We start from the raw sequence: 8,570 nt of genomic DNA, 5'->3' as shown, positions 1-8,570 counted from the left end.
GATGGTTGATCTGTTGCATCATATGATAAATCTGTTGCATCAGATAGTTAATATGTTGCACCAGATGGGTAATTTGTCGGAGGAAACAAAAAATAGTAGCACAATTTTTTTCAACCAAAAAATAGCAATTTCACCATTTTTACTCAGAACAAGAACAGAACAAATCAACCCAAATTGTCGTTTTATTTTTATAAATATAAAAAGTAAAAATCAAGATTCAAAAAAATGCAACAAACAACAAAATATCATAATTTACTTCGTAAAGAGAATAGAACAAATACCAGAAATTAGTGTTTTATTCAGATTACATTTCAAATTAATGCAACAAATATTGAAATTATTAACCAATACTATAAGAGAAGTTGGCTCAAGTTCCTCGTTTTCTTCAAAACCAAAAAGGCCACAAATTTTTACCTGTGAAAGAAGAAAAGGAACGATGAAGAATTCAAAGTTGTTGTAGCCAGAGAGCAAGGCTATCACATCGATTGAAGGTTGAAGTCGAAAAAGAATTCAAAGACCAACTATTTATAGTCGGATGTTGAAGTCGCCGAGGATTGAAATGAGAAATTTGCAGAACAATTGGTTGGGAGAGAGTTGAGAGAAGTTGTCGAGAGAGGGATAAGAGACAGGTTGATTTGAATTGAAGAGGGTAACTCGAAACCCAACTATTTATAGCCGGAGATAGAAGTCGTCGGGGGTTGAAGAGACAAAAGAGGGCAATTCGAAGTCCAACTATTTGTCATCAGAGGTAGAAGTTGTCGGGGGTTGAAGGGAGAAATTTTGCAGAATTGTTGGTTGGAAGAGAGTTGAGAGAAGTTGTCGAGAGAGAGGAGAGTGGTTGATTTGGATTGAAGAGGGGTGTGGGTTAGGTTGATTTGTATTTTTAAAAAGATTAGAAAGTTTTGAAAATATTAATCAAGTTCACAATTAACTTAATCAAGTTTCCTAATGATGTTTGACCCTATCTGTTGGTCAATGTCACCAATCCTTCATTCAAGACTTAAAAGACACCTTTCCTTCAATTTTCTCCTGTGACTTTGCCATTTGGACACATATATTAGGTTGTACATGTAGGTCCATTTGGCAGATATTTAGGGGATGACATTAATAAGTTAGGACCATTTGAATGATCTTAAAAATTTAATTTATTTAGAAAAAAGATACATTTTTGTATTCCCTTAAGATGGCAGTTTTATAGCTATTCAAATGCTATGACATATTTTTTTGTGGTAAATAAAACATTTTATTTCACCAAAATATGGGTTTACAAACCAAAACAGGGCCTGACTCCCTATTTTCTCATTTTTGACTAAAAGCCTGTACTAGCTTTGCCCTTCCTAACATGCAGGGACGCTACTCAGTAGTATTGATAATCATAAAGCCTCATATTACATTTTCAAATCAAAAGTAGTAAGAAATCATCAATCTAGCTTCATGGTGTTGCAACAGCTTGTTGGAGTATCATTTCCCATCTTCGATGCCTTTGACTTTGTATATGAATGTGGATTGCTATCTCACTGCAGACCTTTTCCTCTTCATATTTGCCCTTCTATAATCTGATGCTATTTCTTCTTCTCCATATGATGTTGACCATCATTGCAAATACACTAAATAAGATAACACCTTGTGTAGACTTTCCTTTAGCTTGTCTGGATACCCACTCTGTCTCTTGATTCCAACTACCTATATTTTTCTGTATACCTAGCCAATTCAGCAACCTCCTCCATAAGTGTTTGGTGATACTGCAATCAAGAAATAGATGGCCATGTCTTTCATCAGCAGTTCCACACAACACACATATTTTTGGCACTTAAATTCCAAACTTTTTTAGTCTCTCAATTGTAGAAAGTCTGTTCAGCAAAGCTAACCAAAGAATGAAGCAATGTCTGGGGTGTACTGAATGCTATAATATAATACTTTCCCACGGAACTTTGGGGAGCTGGGGAGTTAAAGCATTGTACATCTTCTTTATTGTGAATGACTCTCCTGTGACACATGCTCTTAATCTAACCTCCAAGTCCCTTTGTAGTCCTGGGGCCTCCATAACATACTTCTGTGCCTTGATAATTTTCCTAATTGCCCCTGAGGCATTTTTTGGACCGTTACAGGATTCAACATTTTCAGCCTTCAAATAATAGGTATGCACCTATTTTATCCATAAACCATCCTTCTTTTCAGATAATACCCAAAAGTTGTTTTATGATAGTAGCTTTATTCCAGAGATATATATTCGAAACATTTAAACCATCTGCTGATTCTGGAAGACAAATTTTTTCCCAAGCAAAAAGTTCCTTCTTTGAAGTCAGAATGGATCTTGTCCACAAAAACACTCTACAGAGGCCTGTGATTACCTTAATGATTCTTTTAGGCAGTAGGAAGATCTGAGCCCAATAAGTTTGTATGCCAAAGATAACCGATTTAATCAGTTGTAATCTACCAGCATATGATAGTAATTTAGCACTCCAGCATTTTATTTTTTTCCACTATTCTATCCAAAAGTGGTTGGCACTGGTCGATTGTAAGCTTTTTTAAGGAAAATGGCACCCCTAGATATTTAAAGGGCAATTCACCTTCAGTATAGCCCAAAAATTTCAAGATGTTCTGCTTGACCTGAGGTTTGGTTCCAGAAAAATAGATTGAGCTCTTGTCAATATTGGCTTGTAACCTTGTGGCTTTTGAGAATTTTAGGAAATCTTAATGGAGTATTGTTACAGAGTTAATATTATCTTTACAAAACAGAAGAAGGTCAAATGCAAAACATATGTGCTTTATATCAAGTTGTTTGCACCTAGGGTGGTATTGAAACCCTTTCTTCTAGTCTAGGCATTTCAATTCCCTATTCAGATATTCCATAGCTATAACAAACAAATAAGGTGACATAGGATCACCTTGTTTTATCCCTCTTTTTCCTTGGAAAAGTTTTGTAAGCCCCCCATTCAAGATTAGTGAATAAGAAACAGAGCAAACACATTCCATAATCCAGTTGATAAAATTCAATGGGGACCCCAACTCAGCTAAACTACTCTTAAGGGAAAACCATTCTATGAAGTCATATGCTTTCCTGAGATCAACTTTCAGTACACATCTTGGGGATAATCCTTTCCTTAAGTACAATTTGAATAACTCATGGCTAAATAAGATATTGTCTATGATGCTTCTACACTCTATGAATGCTGATTGTGATGGCTCTATGAGTGTATCAATAACCTTTTTTATCCTATTAGTCAGGGTTTTGGTAAGCAACTTATAGAAAGTGGTACAGCAGGCTATTGGTCTGAAATCTTTTACCATGGAAAGGTTGAAACATTTGGGGATGAAAGTAACTGTAGTGCAACTAAATTCTCTTAGAAGCTTACCAGATCTGAAAAACACTTTCACAACAAGGAAGACATCATCTTTGATAATAGTCCATTGACTTCTGTAGAATTCCACAGGAAAACCATCAACCCCAGGAGATTTCTCTGATGGCATACTTTTCATTACACTTAAGATTTCCTGGTCTGTTACTTCTTGTATGAGTTCAAGCTTCTGAGAGTGTGAGAAGAAGGGCCCTTACTTGATAACCTCAGAATTCGGGCAAGGCAGCTCAGGGGTAGAATCACCCATTAGCCCAGTAAAGAACTCAATAAGATCAGGGTTAGTAACTTTGTTGCCTGAGTTATCATAGATGGAGGTAACATATCTAGTTTCCAAACACCCAAACATATCTATTTTGGACCTTTTCAGAAAGAGACTAATCTCCTTCTGTTTCAAGGGTTGATTTAAACCCCTGATGTTCTATGTTGAGAAAATCATATGTTTGGGGCATCTCCAGGCCTATCCGGAGGTCCTCCATCATCAGTGCAATGCATGAGAGGGCCAAAAGAGTTTGTATCACTATTGCTAGTACTGGCATGGTCAGTATTAACATATTCACCTTGTTGTATATGTCCTGAATTTTGCACAACCATCTTATCCATGTAAGCGCCTTTTGGATCAGACACAGGGGGGTCTATAGGTTTATCCTTCTTTTGGGCTTCATCTTTCTGCATCTATTGTGTCTTCTGGGGCCTTTTTCTTCTTCTGTTCCTCCTCCTTTTTCTTTGCACTTCTTTGAATTCATCCTTCTCTTCTACCTCTGACTCATTCTAAAATCTACAATTTGCTGTGACATGCCCAAACGTCAAGCAATTCTCATAATAATTTGGTCGCCATTCATTGCTACGACATATTTAAGATTATAAGTTTCAAAAATTATGCAGCAGAATATATGTTATGATATAATTACTACGTTTTATTTTACTTAATTTTTGTACTAAAAAATAGAGATTTAATTTACTTGTCCATTTAGTTTAGTACTTTTTTTTCATAGTATCCTTAGTTTTATACAACTACGTAACAATAGCCATAGTCAAATTTAAAATTCCAAACATCCCTAGTTATAGTTTTCTTAAGAGGGTGTCAATTCAACAGGTAAAACCAAATATGAAATCGAGAGAATATATAAAATCGTAAGTTTCAAAATTCTTGATTTCTAATTAAATCATAATTTCATATCACATGGTCTAACAAATTCTAAATTTTCTACCAGGTAAAATAATGTTAAATAAGGTGAAACGAAGGGTGCAAAGGCTCACCAACATAAGTTGTTATAAATGATTGGAATGTTAAATAAGGTGAAACAAAGGGTGCAAAGGCTCACCAACATAAGTTGTTGTAAATGATTGGAAACCTCCATCTTTAATTAAAAAATTGGGTTTAAGCCTTTGAAAATAAAAATACTCTGTTGAGAACATCGTCTACAAAAATAGTCCTAAATTAAATATCAGACATCGAATAAAAAAATTTAAAATAAAACAAATATCGGATAAACTCTTATAATCATGGTTATATATCCTCCTCCTTTCTTCATCTTCTCCTTTTTTTTTTATTGTAATTGTTAAAACCATTATTTGATGTACTAAAAAAATTTTAATTCAAGTACTACTTGCATGTGATTTTGTCAGTTAGCAACAAATAAGGGTACACATTTGGGACCATATTTGGATATTATGAAGAAAGTGTGGATGATATTAAAAAAATATTTTTAATTTTTTTTCGTGTGTTTTGATCATTTTATTTCTCTTTATAATTATATCTTGATGTTTGTAATTTGTCAGAATGGATAACACAATTTCAGAGGTGTTTTATTGCATTTGAAGTTTTTTTTTTTTTGAATGATTTTGGAGTTGCTACTATTGACGTTGGTCAACACTCGGAAATCTGAGCATTGTATGGAAATTGGCCAGCTTAATCAGATCTTGAACATCAATTTTGGGTAAGTAGAATGCTTGCTCCAAGGCTTTCAATATAATTTTGAGATTTTAAATAAGATGTTGGAAACTAAGGCCTAGAGTTGACTTTGATCAACTTCCACTAATAACACCTGCATTGAAATTTCTGACTGTTTCGTTGATTTTGGCATGTCAAATTTGATTTAGTAGCATAGTTCATACATTTTGGCTTGGGATGTTTCAACTGTTGTTGTAGTCAAGTGGTGCAGTTGGCCCCTTCTTCGCGTTCTCCACACCACTATCGTGATCGCAGAGAAAAAAACCCTTTAGCATCCAATCATGGGGCTTGGTCTCGATCACGAAGAAGGAATGAGTCGGGTTATGACAAACCCAATTGAAAATGCAGAAATATTAAAAGTAAAAATTAGGAATAGATTAAAAGAAAAATAAAAAGCTTAGACTCAGAGAAAGAGAGCGAGAGGAACAACCATTTTTCTCAATAGTAAGTATAAGCTTCTTTATGGGAAAATACACAATGTGTGGAGAAATTAAAACTCAGTTGATTAATATATATTTTGCAGCACATAAGCCTATCTATTTATGCAAATATTTTGTCCTACAAAATAGCTATAGTAGAATGCTCTTAGTAAGCTTGTACAATTGATCTATCTCTTACATCAATCAATATCTACATGATCATTATTAATATTTATAATATCATTATCTTTATGATCTTTAACACTTTAAAATATATTATGTATTTATTTATGTTCATCTGATGACTTTTGTCATATCTTAAAGTAAATTCTTATAACATATATGTTAGGTGTACAACAAGATTTTGTTATGGGTTGTGCCTTGTTATGTTGTGCCTTATTTTGGACTCTACATCATATATAATTGTGATTTATTTCAAAAATGTCCACTACTTTTTTTGATGAAAAATATTTATTTGGTAGAAAAAAATTGTCCATATCTATTTTTTTGAGAAGAAAAAACTTGTATAATTAAAAAATTATTTCTCCTCACATACGACACAATAATATCCTTAATGTATTGTTTTAGAGAGTTTTACTCGAGAGGAGATTTATTCTCTCAATAGCTTTAGAATATCTTTTGTATTAATATTGTTATATGTAGATTATACGTAGTATCATGAAGTCGTTTGTATAATTTTTTCTTTGTCATCTAATCTATTAGCGTTAAAATTAACAATTATTATCTTACGAATGATGCTCTTATTTTTTCTATTCCTACAATTTTTCACAAATTATAGAGTAGGTAACTAGGGCTATAAGAATTTTTGTTTTTTATTGGATCATTAATAGGTTGTATGTTTAGGATCATTAACACGTGATTCTAGTCATTTGACAATAAATAAGGTTGTATATGTAGGAGCATATGCATACTCAAGAATGAAGCAGGGTTGACATTAACTACAACAGATAAGGTTGTTAAAAAAAAATTAAAAAATTATATTAATTTGCAAGACTAAATTAAATCGAATTGATAGCATTGCATCAATCATTATTGGGCCATTTAAAAATTATGATGAGATAGAACGAAGCCTTCTTTATTAATCAAAAGTTTAATTTCGAACATCAAGTGAGAAAATTATAGTAAGAAGCAATTCCCTCGCCCCATTTGCATTCAATTAAGCTAAATGGTAAATAATCAAACTAATTTAATTTCTTGGCTATATATATTGAAGAACATATCTAAGTTTGAGTGTATATAATTAATGGTATTTGGAAAATTATTAAGGTATATAATACATTAGTCAACCATTTAAGAAATTGTATGAACATGTTGACAATGTTTAAGGAAAGAACTTGAGTCACAATGACTTAATAACTTCAAATGATCAGATCTTCAGTCAGAGGCGGCGCCAAAATTTGAGATTTATGAATTCGGTCTCAAGCTAAATTATAACAATCGCCAAATTAAAGTAACTAACAAATAGCGACATTTAATAAGTGTAAGTTATATGTTTTTCTAAAAAAAGATTCTAAGAAATCTACATATTTCTATTTTAGAGCAAAAACGGTTCTTGTTTACTTTTTTTCATTTTTAAACTTTTTTGTTTTGTTTTAGTAAAAGATATTGCTTTTTTTTTTTTTTCAAATATAAGATTTAGCAAAGGAAGTAGTCTACACTAGTTGATCCCTAGAACAATTACCAGATATCGAATGAAATCAAAAAGAAAAATAAAACTTGATGACCTTGAGGAATGTATATCTCTTTTTTGAATAATCTTTGTACCTCGGTTGATTAACTACTTGGACTTTCTCCTTAATAATGGGCAAGTTTGATTTTCGCCTTGTATCCCAAACCCTAGTTTGAAAAAAAAAATGAAGGGGAACATGTTTTTTGTGTTTCTATTCTACAAGCATTTAAATTTCCCAACCACCAATGCTTCACATTTTGATTGTCTATAAATATCTCCATCATGCTAGTGCTCATTCACAACTCAAAATTGCAATCTTTCTTATTATTAAAAAATATTTGCAATCTTTTTTAGTCATTCAAAGAGACTATGGCTCGTTCCATTTACTTCATGGCATTTCTTGCCTTGGCAATGACACTCTTTGTTGCCCACGGTTTGTCTTGATCTTTTTCTAAAATCTCAAAAAATATAATTTTTAATATTACTCTAATTTTTTATTACTTTATTTCCTGTTGTACACATTTAATTACACCAGTTTATTACTTTAATTACTTTATTTCTTGTTCTATTATGAAATCACAATAAAAACATGTAACAAAATAGACAACGAACTATTTAAAAAGACATAAAAGACTTAAAATAGGGTTAGCATTAACAATTTTTGTTGATTCTTTCAAACAATTTATTTATTTGATAAATCACTACATACATTTTCAAATGTGGTCTTCTCTTTAATGAACTTATAGTCTAGTGGCTAATTAATCTTGATGAAATTTGTATATGTATTATTAGAAGCAATTAATACTTCTTTGGGAACAGTGAGTTGATTCACACTTTAAAATTGTTTGTATATATTTGGTTCGATTACGTATCTTTCTTTTCTAACATTTGTAACAACTTATGAATTATTGTAGAGGTGCAAGGTCAGAACATTTGCAAAATAAAACGCAAATTTTTCGAAGGATTATGTTGGGTTGACTCTTCATGTAGAAAAGTTTGTATCGAGAAGGATAAATTTGAAGATGGTCATTGTATCAAACTCCGAAGATTGCGTCTATGCACTAAGATATGTGCATTTGAGAATACTCCTAACGAAGTTTGTAGACACCTAATTTCGTCCCGCCCCGATATCATTTTTCACCTATTTACCT

The 8,570-nt window shown here is 32.3% G+C and overlaps 1 long non-coding RNA gene across 1 annotated transcript; it reads left to right on the top strand.

The window, feature by feature from the left end:
• The first annotated feature begins 7,712 nt into the window (after window positions 1-7,712).
• LOC124891418 lies at window positions 7,713-8,365 on the top strand. The gene is made up of 2 exons (XR_007049687.1): window positions 7,713-7,852; window positions 8,334-8,365. It is a non-coding gene; the product is annotated as an uncharacterized LOC124891418 (long non-coding RNA).
• Window positions 8,366-8,570: the final 205 nt, after the last annotated feature.

Source organism: Capsicum annuum, unplaced genomic scaffold (genome assembly GCF_002878395.1).
Source record: "Capsicum annuum cultivar UCD-10X-F1 unplaced genomic scaffold, UCD10Xv1.1 ctg35043, whole genome shotgun sequence".
In the NCBI taxonomy this organism is placed as follows: domain Eukaryota; kingdom Viridiplantae; phylum Streptophyta; class Magnoliopsida; order Solanales; family Solanaceae; genus Capsicum; species Capsicum annuum.
This window is presented reverse-complemented; position numbering and strand designations above follow the sequence as displayed.